Source organism: Schistocerca nitens, chromosome 6 (assembly GCF_023898315.1).
Source record: "Schistocerca nitens isolate TAMUIC-IGC-003100 chromosome 6, iqSchNite1.1, whole genome shotgun sequence".
NCBI lineage: Eukaryota > Metazoa > Arthropoda > Insecta > Orthoptera > Acrididae > Schistocerca > Schistocerca nitens.
This window is the reverse complement of record NC_064619.1, coordinates 295453949-295467767: the sequence shown is the minus strand read 5'-3', so window position 1 is coordinate 295467767 and position 13819 is coordinate 295453949. Positions and strand designations below refer to the sequence as shown.

General features: G+C 40.3%; 1 protein-coding gene across 3 annotated transcripts in view; it reads left to right on the top strand.

The window, feature by feature from the left end:
* LOC126262594 (3-hydroxy-3-methylglutaryl-coenzyme A reductase) overlaps nucleotides 1-13819 on the top strand; it is a 436833-nt gene that overhangs the window by 122145 nt on the left and 300869 nt on the right. For 2 of the 3 annotated variants that reach the window (XM_049959331.1, XM_049959334.1), the window contains exon 2: nucleotides 58-146. The gene's annotated coding sequence lies outside the window, so the exon portion shown is untranslated. Of the gene's footprint in view, nucleotides 1-57; nucleotides 147-10576; nucleotides 10769-13819 lie in introns of those variants that run through there. The other variant, XM_049959335.1, reaches the window with a different exon arrangement.

Here is a 13819-nt window from a genome sequence, read left to right as displayed (position 1 = left end):
AGCGCGCCACCTCGTTTGGCGTCAATTATTAACTAAGTGCCTCGTCTGTGTGCGCAGGTGACAGGTCGCCTCGGCGCGCTCCGAAATGTTCCTGCTTCTCCTTCTCCTGCTGATACCTGCTCAGCACGGCGGGAAGCACAGCGCAGGTAAGTTGCCATATCGCTCATCTCCTCACCCCTCGCACAGGGTCGAGGACCCGGCAGAAAGAAGTGACACCTCACCATGGCCCTTCCAGATCTTATCACAAGTTCCAGAATAGCCAATGACGGCCCCACTCTTCCGAAGGTGGTGTCCCAGTTATTCACCCGAGCAACAAAGAAACAACGGAAGATTACATTTCGTCGGCTGAGGCGAACGACGTCAATAATGACTCAACGCCAGCCATATGACTGTTATGTGCTGGCACCTTAAATCGTCGTCATTCATCTCTTCCTCGCTCTCTCATTTATCCATTTTACTGTTTCTTTTGCGTGGGTCTGCGGCCAGAATAATTTATTCCCAACGTTTAACATGTTGCCAATTGATGTTTCTACCATACGTTGAGTGCTGAGATGAAGTCTCTCTCCCTCTCTCCCTCCCTCCCCCCTTGTCCTCCCTCCCTCCCTCCCTCCCTGTCCTCCCTTCCTTCTTCTATTTCCCTACCCTCTACATCTATATCTGTATCTACACCCACTTACACATCCCGCAACCTACCGTATGGTGCATGGTGGAGCGTACCTTGTACCACTACTACTGCCGGCCGGAGTGGCCGTGCGGTTCTAGGCGCTACAGTCTGGAACCGAGCGACCGCTACGGTCGCAGGTTCGAATCCTGCCTCGGGCATGGATGTGTGTGATGTCCTTAGGTTAATTAGGTTTAATTAGTTCTAAGTTCTGGACGACTGATGACATCAGAAGTCTCATAGTGCTCAGGGCCATTTGAACCATTTTGAACCACTACTACTAGATTACTAGTTCAGTGCGTCTTTCGTCCGCCAATAAAACATAGAACTCTTTTAAGCTCAGTGAAAAGAACTAAGCTCAGTGAAAAGAACTATTGGTTTAAGAAGGCCTGATGTCTATAAGATTCGCTGTACCTGTGGCGATATTTTCAGGCGTAACTGCGGTTTGCTTGCGGCCAACATGCCCCACTAGATCATCAGTTACGCTGCCTGTTCGTTGAAATTTTGCGAAGAGCGTACGAATGGTTTTCGCATCGGGTCCTTTTGGAACATTAAATCGTGCTTGGAAACGTCGCCTTGTTGGCGTAGGACTCTCTTCTAACCTGTGGTACTCTAGCACCAGAAAAACGCGTTGTTCAATGGAGTACATGGTTTTAATCTCTTCCTTCGGTACGCTAACCTCCTTTCACGTTTCAATAGTGGAACTGATCGCTCTGGGCTTCGGATCACTATTTATACTAGGCATTACGTATGGCGATTACAGCGCCATCTGTTAGCAGCTTTTGTAATTATTATTTTAAACTGCTGTATAAACTTCTTACAGCTTTCACAATAAACATACCGTTTACTGCATTTCTCTATCGATCTTTGTTTTCGAGATATTTAATTTTGAAATCAGGGAGTCCTTTTCTGGACACCCTGTAGTTAGCGCATTGCTGTTTTGCTGTGAATGAAATAATTTAAAAAATTTCATATTATCAGTTATTGGGCGTATTTAAGTCATCGGTTATTAGCACTCAAATACTGATAAGTGTTGCATTGTACAATTGACTGATGGCTCTATGGTCATGAAACCAGAAGCTAATTAAAAACATTCATGCTTCCATAGTGTTAAAGTGACGAAGTCTCCTCTCCTTCCACCGGAATATGCTTCCTGTTTTGTGGTTAATGGCTTACAACAAATGTTGCGCGTCGAAGCACTGTTTCTAGAACAGTCAAGTGTGAATTTCGTGATGCGCATGCGTATATGAAAGATAAATACGTGAGCACTGTGCTGGCTGGCAGTACCGGCCGATTTGCAGATGCCCTGTGACTCTACCGCGGTAGCCGCTGTCAGAAATAAGGATGCGAATTATTCGCTAGGTGGCACTAAATGAGACAGTTTCTTTTTTTTTGTGCGAAACCTGTATGTAAGATCTGCTTCACAGTTCTAAATACCGTAGCTCCAGTGCCAGTTGATACCCCTCTGTGCCCCGTGTTATTTTATCTGATCCTCTAGACCAGGTGTGCTCAACCTTTTTAGGCTTCAGATCTACTAAATGCAATTTAGTCCATTTAGAGATTTGCTAACGTAATAATTCATAAAGATCTAAGCACAAAACCATATCGTAGCCAAAATTAACCATTTTATGTACACAAAATACAGAAAAGCCAATATTCTTCATTAAAAGTTGTAGGCCTACTACTCAATTTTTAAGATATTTCTCATGTGCAAAACTTAAAATATACACTACCATAAATGTTGAAAAAAGTTCAATGAGATACTTGCCTTTGCTTATCTCTGGGAAGTTAACTATAATCTGGTGAATAATTTGTCAGAGCCAAATTTACATAGCGTGAAAATTGGATCAGTCAGCTTATTTTTACGCTTAGATTTCCCTGTGTGTTAATCGCTGAAAACGCTGCCTCACATAGATAAGTTGACCCAAAACACGACAAAACTTACAATTTTAGGCAATTTTAGGCAATAATATCAGAAAGTTATTTTCGTTGTTTTCCGACATTAACTTCAATGTTATTTTGAAATCGAACTGCTTCCTCTTCAAGTTCAGTCTCGCTGCATAAGAAAAGAGTACTCATTTTACTTGAGTATCTTCCACTCTTTTTGGAAAGGTTGAGCTACGAAAGCTAGAACAGGCTCCATTGTCATGAAATCTGAAATTCGGTTTTCAAACTCTCCCTTCAGTGCTGTCAACTTGGCCGTATACTTCTTTACCGCTTTTTGACTGAATAACTTTTGTCGATACGACAGTTTTGATTGTATTTTAGGGTAGTGTCTCATATTTAGTTTCTTTAACTGTGCTATACAAAGGTCAAGTTTCTGCATGAAACACCGTACAGAAGATATAAGAGCTATAATATTTTGCTTCTTTCCTTGAAGTTCTTAGTTTTAACTCATTTAGTTAGTTTAACTGTCGTATCAGTTACAAATGGCAGGTCCAACAAGCAGCTCAACTCATACAGTCGTGAGCAACCATCATCTATTTCAGACACAAAAGATTTTATCGCTGGGAGAAGTTCTCTAAATCTGTTTAGAACCATACCTCTATTCAGCCCTCGAACTTCAGTGTACAATAGCAGGTCTCCATATTGGCTATCCAATTCTTCGAATAGCACCCAAAATTTTCTTCTCTGTAGCGATTGTGAGGAAGTTGACTTCACAATTTTTGTAACAAAAATCACAACGTGTGCCATTTTCATAATATGTTCACAAAGAACTTCTGTAGTAATACTTAAAAAAGGTGGAAAATATTCTCCGTTCGCAAATGGTAAAATTGCCAACAAACTGGTATTTTACAATAACAGCTCATTTAAACAGACTTCGGCAAAGTTTTTGGAAGATGGACTCATTAAGCCGTGGCGATCGAATGGTCGATCGCGATCAACTGGTAGGGCACCTTTGCTCTAGCCCCATAGTAGTTTTCGATACCAGAAATCAGCCATACTTCCCCGTACGAGAGCAGGAATCGCAGTTTACAACATAGACATGCTTCGCTCCATAAACCCCGCCATCGTCTTAACTGTGGCAATAATTTACGATGAATCCGTTATTTCACGTTGCCAACGCTTAACACGGACACGTTCGTCCACGGAGTCAGGCAGAGAGCTTGATTCCCACCAACCGCCCTAAGGCTACGCTAATCGTACCAGAAGAGTCTATTTGATTGAAGCGTAAGAGAGGACATGTCTTGGCGGTTGTGTGCCTCATTTCTTTCAGGTTTGTTATGTTATCAGATTTGACCATTGCTTTGTTGGGTGTAACTGTACCACAATGCTTCATCTGTTGGCACATACCAGTCGTCGATCTGGAGATGTTGTCGTGACATGTTTGTCATTTCACGTTGTTGATATGAGTGACAACACATTTTAACAAGTCAGTGTGCGATGGCGCCTCTCGAATGTCGAATGACTCAGTGTACAAATAGGGAATCTAGTCATAACGGAATAATTACTCATATATTCCTTTTATTTTAATTGGTTAATGTATGAATTAGTGACCTTCCGGAGCCCACCCTCTTGGCTTAAGCATGGACGCCCCCTTCGTTGTCGCCTTCTAGAAGTTTCATCGTCATTCGTCCACTTTCGATTCGTAGATGAGACCGCAACAAGTGAAAATCCAACGAATCTACCCGTTTCCATAATAACTATATGAGGGCCATTACACTTTTCGCTGTTCAATATTTGCTTGAATTTCCATGTGTTATCATTTTCTGAGTTGTCATAATCCAGATTATTTGTCTGTCTCCGGCATCCACCTCAGACAGCTTTAGTCGTGCGCTCCGTGTCTTTTATGTAACGTAAGCGTTCTCTTATAGATTTTATGAGTCAGATGTCCCTAAACTCTTTCGTCTCGCAGGCCACATCCCGGTTTTTCTTTTTTGGGTACATCCCCTGCCTTTCATAAATTTAATTTTTATAAATTCATCAACTTCGACGTGTTTTTCACATCTAATCCAGTGCTTCTGACTTTCATAAATTTAGCTAGAGGAGTTTAGAGAGTTTAGAATAAAAAGCTTAAGAAAACATGTTACGTCTTATACAGTTGTTAATTTAAACGACAATACGCATATCTACTTAAGTTAATACATGAACACATTTAATGGGAAGAATGAGCATGAGTCTGTGTTGACAGATTGTCAGTATTTGATTTCAGTTTAGTTTAACCTTTCAATCTCCTCTGTCAACTGTTTCTTTACTGTCGTAAGAATGACGAGAACCGCACTGAAACCTCTTTTCACAAGATATGAAGTTGGAAAAGCTTTCCCGTGATAGCCCACAATACAGGACAAGTAACAGGTATGTCTCTCTCAGTTAGAATTTCTGATATCCATTCCTAAATTGTACATTAAGTTATCGTTAGTCCTTATTCCGATCTGTTCTTGTAATACGACATCCGTTTTTTCAGTGTCACTGTATGGGCTGAAAATACGGTGTGGTATTTCCATAACCAAAATATTCTCAATGAAAGATACGTAATGTTGAACGTAGTTTGAAACTTCCTCATCCTGGCAAGATATCTATAACAAATTTGGAAACTGGAAAATTTCGCGTCTTCCAATGTTTTTCTTCATTAGTGTAATCCTGGTAAGAAAAGCTGAAATGATGGACTTTGTTTTTATCAGATTTAGATTTTGTTTTTATCAGATTTAGACTATCCACTTGCAAGTGCAAGTTAACCACATTACATTTAGTAAACAAATCTGTTAAACAAGGAATGTAGAGTTTCCAGTTGATCCAGTTTTCATTTGAAATGGATCTCTAGCATCCATAACGCTAAAACATTCTCGAAAAGTGAGAAAAGTCTTGCCAAACGTAGGCCTCTTGACAGCGAGCGCACTTCAGTGTGCAGTAGTAATCAAAGTTGTCGTTATTTTCTTCACATACCTGCGCAAATAGCTAAGAATTCGACGCGTTACTTCGAATTTTTTTTACTGCTTTAATGACAAATTGATGAGATTGATGGAATCTATCACTCAGATTTGTAGAAACTAAATGTTATCGACGAATGACGCAATGTTTTGCAAACACTCGTAGCACATTCTGTTTTGAATGGCTCATAAATCGACGATAGCGCCCAAACGTGGCTGGGGGCCCATATGCTGCCGCTAATATTATTTACATTTTTTCCATGAATGATCTTCAAAAACATTAAGTATTGATTCGCCTTTAATGTCGTGTTACAACAGTTCTCTCGAAGAGCACTTCGTCTTGAATCTTTTGCTCCATAACAGAACCAACAGATGCCAATAATAATGCTTCAACATCACGTAAAGTTGACTCCTCCAGATGTATGGAGAAATGGGTCGTTTGAACATAATGAGATGCTTTCAGTACTATAACTCATTTCATCAATACGTGTTTGAAGTGTGCTTTTGCTCAGAGGGATACTATTGTGTATGTTATAAGCAGGTATATGCCTATGGAATGGCTGGCAAAATTAACTGTTTGCCGATAGTATGCAGTTTTCCAGATTTTACTATTAGTAGCGAGATCGTTTAAGACGTCCGGAAACCATCGTCTCTTTTTAACGAACATACTGTCCACCGTAGGTCTCTTTTGAAGTTTTTCTTTAAGTATTTCAAATCTTTACCTGTTTTATCTGGATGACACCTCAGATGATCCTCCAACTTGGATGGTTTCACAGCGTCATTGCTTAACATTTTGTTGCATAAAAGGCACATAGGTAATAGTTTGCCTGACATGATAAAGTGAAACCAACTTCATATAATCAACATTGTACTATCTATATTTCAGTGGACAAAAACTAAGCTATTTAGGTAAATATAACAAATTGTCGGCCCATCTCTCCAGAATCGAAGGAACTACAAGAGAAAATTTTTATAAAATATATTACTTACTTTTCTCTGGTACTCCCGAACATGACGCTGATTCTGGTGTGGTACCTAACTGTAGTCCGTTCATAAGTGGATGAAGGACGGCTCCCTAGTTCTGGATAGGCATAAGTCTGCCATCTTCGGCCAGCTCGTGTGTTTTGTAGCCGGCCGCTCGGGGATGTAACACAGAATCTTGCATGTATAGCCGTTGCGAAGTTATCGTTGTCGCGTGTTTTTCTGTGTCGCACATTAATACATCACTTGATGAGTGCCGAAGCGGTTCCCGGCCAGTAATGAACAGCACCAGATGCTCTCTCCACTCATTGGAGAAGGGCAACAGGTAGTACTTCACGAAGTGGAGCTAAGTACTTCACGAAGTACAGCTAGGAAATTAATTAATAATGTCGCTGAATGTTGCGAGCAGGATGTCACCTGATCTCGTTCATGAGCCGATGCGGAGAGGTTTGGAATTTAATCCAGGACATTGACACAAAGATTGGTAATAGGGGACTTTATACGCTACCACTTGCCCTCCCGTAGCCGGGCCAAATACGGGCACTGAAGAATTCCTTGCACTATTAGGATTCGAACGAGCATATCTCCGGGTCGAACGCCATTGCACAGGCGAGCGCTGGCGAGCTCGGCTACGGTGGCGGGTAATGTAGGTGGCAACATTGTTATAGCTGATCGGAATATGAATGAACGATTAAGTTGGCTAGCCTGTCAGTAGACGAAAATATCAGCGGAATAATATTTATCTGATGGACATGATGTTTCAAAAAGTACCTCCCTAGTTCAGTTTTATGACAGAATCGAAACTGAGTAGCTCATACGAATGCAGATGTAACGCGTAACCCAGCTCCGTCCACAGTCGGCTCAACAGGTCTGCATCTGCTGTGGCAGTGATATCCGTAATTCAGTTCTTCAAATCATTGATGTCGTTCACAGGTGTTTGAAAAACCGTACACTTGACAAAACCCTCATAGGAAAAAATCGGGCATTTTGTCGGGTAACGTAGGATGCTGAGAATGCCAATTCACTGTACTACAGACGCCTGGTGCACTTTCTTGTCCCAATGTAACGGTATACTCTTTTGTTGGAAAACGACAGTGGCCCGTCAGCTAATTATGCTAAAGTAGGCATCTGTTAAAAATTGTAAAATGGAAAGCTTAGTAATACAATCTGTCTACTATCTTTCCAATAGCGTTTCTACTGTGCCAAAGTACGTTTCGAAGTCGCAACGCCAATTAAGTTTTCCATTTATTTCAGTGTCTCAATTTTGCCAAGAATAGCCGCTGTGGTTACCATGAAATTTGTAATCCTGGCCAAGCAATTGAGCCAGTTGTCTCGCTTAAAGATGTTAAGCTGTCGTTAAGTAAAATCATTGGAAACATACGCTTCAACAAGATGTGTCTGATGTTGATATAACAGTGTTCATAACATGTGGAAGTAACCTCACAATCATATCATACGCTAAAGAAATGAACAAAATTCTCAGATTCGCTGTAAGTTATAACAAAAAAATGCCTAATCCGCAGGCTGCTATTTTAGAACGCCCTGTAAGTCATATAAGATGTGCCTTTCTTGCCTGTTGACATCCCCAGGAAGGACCTACATAACAAATGAAGCCTTGATGATGGAGCTATGACATTTAAATGTGCATTGGCAAAGCAAAACGCTCTTGAAAAGATAGTGGACGGATTTTCTTCTTCTTTGTTCGCTTCGACCAACTAGAGACCACGTCAATACAGCTGTCTCTTTTACCGAGCTTTGACTGGCGACCAGGGCTCTGCATTCGTTTCTGGTATTGCTCTTTCGTGTCTCTGGTCCACACCTTCCCTATTTTCAGCTTCGGCTTTTCCTGGAAAACTACATGTGTTCATAGTTTTTCCTTCAGCGCATCTCGCTCATGAGTGTCTTTGGGATAAATTTCCAATTCTCGTAAATCTTTTGCAACTTCTATGAAATATGCTCCTTTGCTTTCATTAGTTTGAAAATAGGTTAATGTCCTTTAATATATTTTTTTCTGTGGTAATTCGTGTCACGTGGTCATAAAAGCCAATTCTTTTTTTTTTCCGAATCGTGTCATTTATCTTATCCGCCTTCTTATAGAGACTGTGGTTGTGGCGCCTTCAGTACTTGGTGTTTTCTTTGATAGGCCCCAGGAGTTTTCTGAAAAGCTTTCTTTCTTTGGCCTCAAGGTTCTCCATGAGACGATGCCTGTTTCTTGTAAGCGTCGGGAGCACATGGAGAGAGCCTCCGCTCGAATTCCAGTGAAGTAGTGTTTAATTTTCGCCTCATGTTGTAGAGGTAGGCCATTTCCGTCTTGTTAATAAGCGACACAAAAGCATCTTATTGTGAAAAGGTAGGCTCTGTCCGTTCGCTTAGCTATTTCAACTTTACTGTCTGCTTAATTTTTGCTAGTTCGACCCCCTGTTATCTTGAAGCTGATTTTATGTTTGTCATAAAAGCACGTGTTCTCAAAAGAGATACGAACCCCAGGTTTTGCTGCCTGTGTCTTCAGTTGTTTTGCTGTCGTTTCTATGGAGTATGAAAAGATCATTAGATCATCTGCGAGAATCATATGCTTGTAGCGTAGCCTTACCCCATCTTCTATTCCTGAACTGTTAATATTTTTTTCGCCATTCTCGGATGACCTTTTCACAATTGAAGAGCAGAGGCGTTAGACCATCTCCTTGTCTCACTCCTCTCCTGATTTCAAAGGCGTCAGACATCTCTCCTCTGAACTTCACTTCGGAGATGTCGGTTTGGGTTTGCTGTATAACCACTTTTGTCTTGCTATTTAAGTCACTATGGAGCCATGAAATAACTGATAGAATTAAATTTAACATAAAAAGAGAAAAAGGTTCCAACAATGCGACCAGTTATCCAGTAACACCACAAATTCAATCCAGGACCATCACGTGCCACTTTCCGTATAGTATGAGAAATAGTTGCGTCACGTTTTCATACTGAATGTGTAAACAGTTAATTCGTGGTAAAATGCAGCACTGTTTAAGAAATAACCATTCTCATTTAAACTCTCACTTAACGTCCACAGCAAATTGAATTCGCTGTTGCTTCAGATCTGGTTAACACGTACATTATGGCGCCATGGATACAACTGGAAACTTTTTCGAATGATTCGAGTCTGGAAATTCATTACACGTGATCATCAGATTTGGTTGGATAAGATATTCAACTCATTGCCTCTTTTTAACAGTCGTCATTGTCCTACAGTCTTAGTATGTGTTAGAACAGCGGTTCCCAACCCAAGGGCCGCGACCTACTTGTGGGGTGGGCCACAGACAGCGTGGCACTGAACCGTGAACGATGGACGTGAGTCGAAGACAAGATAAAAATTATCGAGAGTTTCAGGGATTTCACTCGTCTGTTGTTTTACGATCCGTCCATTGCTGAGATTATTAGAGACGAAACTTTGCTCGGATTTCGTACTAGTGGAAGGCAAGGAAGCGGCCATGGCCCTTCTAAGGAAAATAGAATTTGTATTTCAGCAGGTTTGTGGAACTGATGCTAAGGTACTTGCATTTCAGTATGAATAGTAATTTTTGTAACTAATTCGTTGCAAAATAAAGACAGAAGAGAAAAAAGAGAAAATTGTAACTGAACCTTGCATGTAATTTTCACAAATAAAATTTCAGAATATATCGAAGAGTCAGTCTGTATATTACATATGCACTGCTATAGCTGACATCGGACGACTCAGTGTATCGCCCACTGTCTTCGACTGCTTTTTACAATACTGCAACAGGAGGAACCTTAACGCCGGCATACAGACTCGGTTTTAATCAGTATGGAAACGGCGGAGACGTAACGGAAACTGTATGGATGAGTACAATAACTAGGGTAGTAGTGTCTTGTAAATACTATTTTCTCTCTTAATTTTCTTAAAAATGCCGAGCTCCGATGGATAAATCACTAAGAATGGAGGCAGTAAAAATCTCTATCAACTGACACACTCTTGTACAGTTAGAATTTAACATGGCCGGTTGCGGCACGTACGAGAGCGGACACTGCCATTTCTGTTTCAGTATCAGTACTTCCAACCAGGCCAGTGGAATCACGGGCCAGTCACGGCACTGCAGCGTCGCCTGTGAATAAATCCACCTTCAGTCATTGGCTTGTGTTGCATCGAGGGTTGTGTCTGCTAGTAGTTACTGCCACTTCACGTCAATATGGATGCTTGGTTTCGGACGGGGTCTTGCCGAAAGACGAAACAGTCAAGTCATGAAGGAACTTCACACCAGATTCTGTAAGTAGTGGTATTGTTATTGAGTCAGTGTCGAGTGCAGTTGGTAACAATGAAGCAAAGAAGACCAAAACATTTTCGTAAATATAGCCTCTACTTTCTAAAACTCGGGTTTGTGTCTCCTGGTGCCATAGAAGAGGCTATGCCTCAGTGTGTGGTTTGTTTTGAAATGCTATCCAGCGGATGTACAAAACTATCCAATATTGAAACTAAATACCCTGAATGTGTAGGAAAGTCTCTCGATTTGTTTCAAATCAAGAAAAGAAATCTTTTTTGACTAAATCACCATGCAGTAGGCTTCAAAACAGGACAAACGAAGTACCAGAGTTTCCTACGAGCTGTTGGTAATTGCAAAGAAAGTGTTAGCTCACACCGTGAGAGAAGAATTTATCATACCCGCAGCAAAAGTAGTAAGTAATGCTTTGACAAATAAATAAATGAAATTCCATTATCTGTGAAGAGAAGATTTACTGAAATGTCGGAAAATGTGACTGAAGCTGTCATTCCTGCTTTGAAACAAAGCGAATATTTTTCGCTGAAACTTGATGAGAGTACAGACGTTGCTGGCCGGGCTAATTTATTGGATTTGATCGTTTTGAGTTCAATCACAATATTCAAGAAGAACTGTTGTTTTGCCAGGCTTTGCTGACAAAAACAACTAGCGAACTGCTGACAAAATTATGAGGAAAATTAGGTAGATTGCTCAAAGTAGGTAAATTTGACATTTAATGGGGCGCGTGGTATCTCTGCTGTTCATATTGGCTTAGTCGACAAAGCTAGGTCAGTTGCTCCCCAGCCGGCCGAAGTGGCCGTGCGGTTAAAGGCACTGCAGTCTGGAACCGCAAGACCGCTACGGTCGCAGGTTCGAATCCTGCCTCGGGCATGGATGTTTGTGATGTCCTTAGGTTTAACTAGTTCTAAGTTCTAGGGGACTAATGACCTCAGCAGTTGAGTCCCATAGTGCTCAGAGCCATTTGAACCATTCAGTTGCTCCCCATGGTTCAATGGACATAGCAGCATGCTTAGAGAGGACCTTGGACGAATGTCAAAAAAACTTTTGATGGTGCAGTAAAAATCAACTTATTAAAGCAAGGCCTAAAGACTCGAGACGTGTTTAGCGTAATGAAATAGGTAGTGAACACACACAGATTCTACTTCACAGTAAAGTTCAGTGACTGTCGAGAGTTGAAGTATTGTCAAGTCAAGCTTTTTCGAAAACATAGACTATGTAACACGGCAACTGACAGATACTGTTGGCATATTTGGCGGACATTTTCGGTGTCCTCAACGTTCATAACTGAGCTCTGTACGGCAAGGATGTTCATAAGTGTTTTGTACATGACAAAGTAAAAGCAATCTATTGAAACTCCAACAATGGCCTCAAAAAGTGAGAGAAGATTCCTTCAACGAATTTCCAGTCTTACATAATTATTTTTAACACGACGTAGTCATAATTGATAAAACAGCAAAAAAATATCACCTCAATTATTTGACTTCCAGTCACTTAATGTAAAATAATGTATTTTCCTAAATTTTATGCAAATAATTTTAATAATCGTAACTATAAACACTAATTTTCTTCAAACAGTAAGTTTATCAAAAACAGTTAATTTTTCAAACACTAGGATTTTTAAAACTAATATTAATTTATTTTAGTTGCTTGTCTTATACAGTGATTATACATTGTATACTTTATTCATAAGAATGAGATCTACTAACCGGACTTACTAGAATAGTATCTAAACCTTTTCATGTTTCTTTTAGGAATGACTTTCCTAAAGTTGAGAGCGAAATGGCTCAGAAATACTTTTGAAGAAGATTACTTAAAAATTGAAAATGTCATCAAATGAAGAAGACACATCAATTGAACTATCATGTGAGCAGATTCTGAAAGCGTTTTGGCGAATTGCACTGAGACACTTGATGGGCGTTTTGACTACTTATCTATGCGAACGAGTCTTTGTAACTTCACATTTTTTGAAAAATAAGTACAGGAATAGGTTGAATGTAGATAATGATTTGCGGCTAAAATTAACAAGTTTTAATCAATATATTGAATCTCTCAAGGATGACAAACAGTGTCAAACATCTCATTGAGTTCATTTTAAAATCGAGCAATCTATTTTGATTTTTCTTGTTACTGTAACAGGTAAGTGAATCTATGAAAATCTTTTCTTTACAGAAAAAAGTTTTCAGTCGTCTTGTATAATATGTTTTACGAATTAGGTCTGCTGTCATGTTTGCATATAGGGGTCTAATGTGTGTTTATGTTTTTTTACTTTTATGTTTAGTTACTGGTCCTCTTACCTTTTTTCACAAAATAGGTGGTTCACAAAGCTAAAAAGGTTAGGAACCGTTGACTTAGAACATAACATAAAACTTTTTGAGATTGTGAATGGAAGCCAATAATCCATTGTGTATGTTAAGTAGTTCTGCTGCTAAAACACAATGAAGTTGTGTAAACATTGGAAGACACCATTTGGCGTACATGGAACATATTAGCGGAAGATTCGAGTTACGAATGAAATACGCATACTGACAACTATTATACAATTTTCTCGAATCACCTGTAAAAATATTTCGTCCCATTTTCACACCATATCCTGCGAACCATAGATGAAGGGAAACAGGCAGATTTCCGAAAAGCGTTTGATACGGTGCCCCACTGCAGATTGACGAAGGCCTGAGGGTAAGGAATAGGTTTCCATGTATATGAGTGCCTCGAAGACTTGTTAAGTAGTAGAATCCACTACATTGTCCTCGACGGCGAGTGTTCATCATAGAGAAAGGTACCGTTGGGAATGCCCCAGGAATGTGTGACGGGACCGCTCTAGTTCTCTGTATACATAAACGGACTAATGGGTAGGGTGAGCAGCAATCTGCGACTGTTTGCTGATGAAACTGTAGTGTACGGGAAAGTACCGTCGTTGATTGACTGTTTGAGGATACGTGATGGACTTGGAGAGAGTTTCAATTTGGTGTGATGAATGATTACTTGCTCTACATGTGAAAAAATTTAAGTCAATGCATATGACTAGGAAACACAATTCCGTA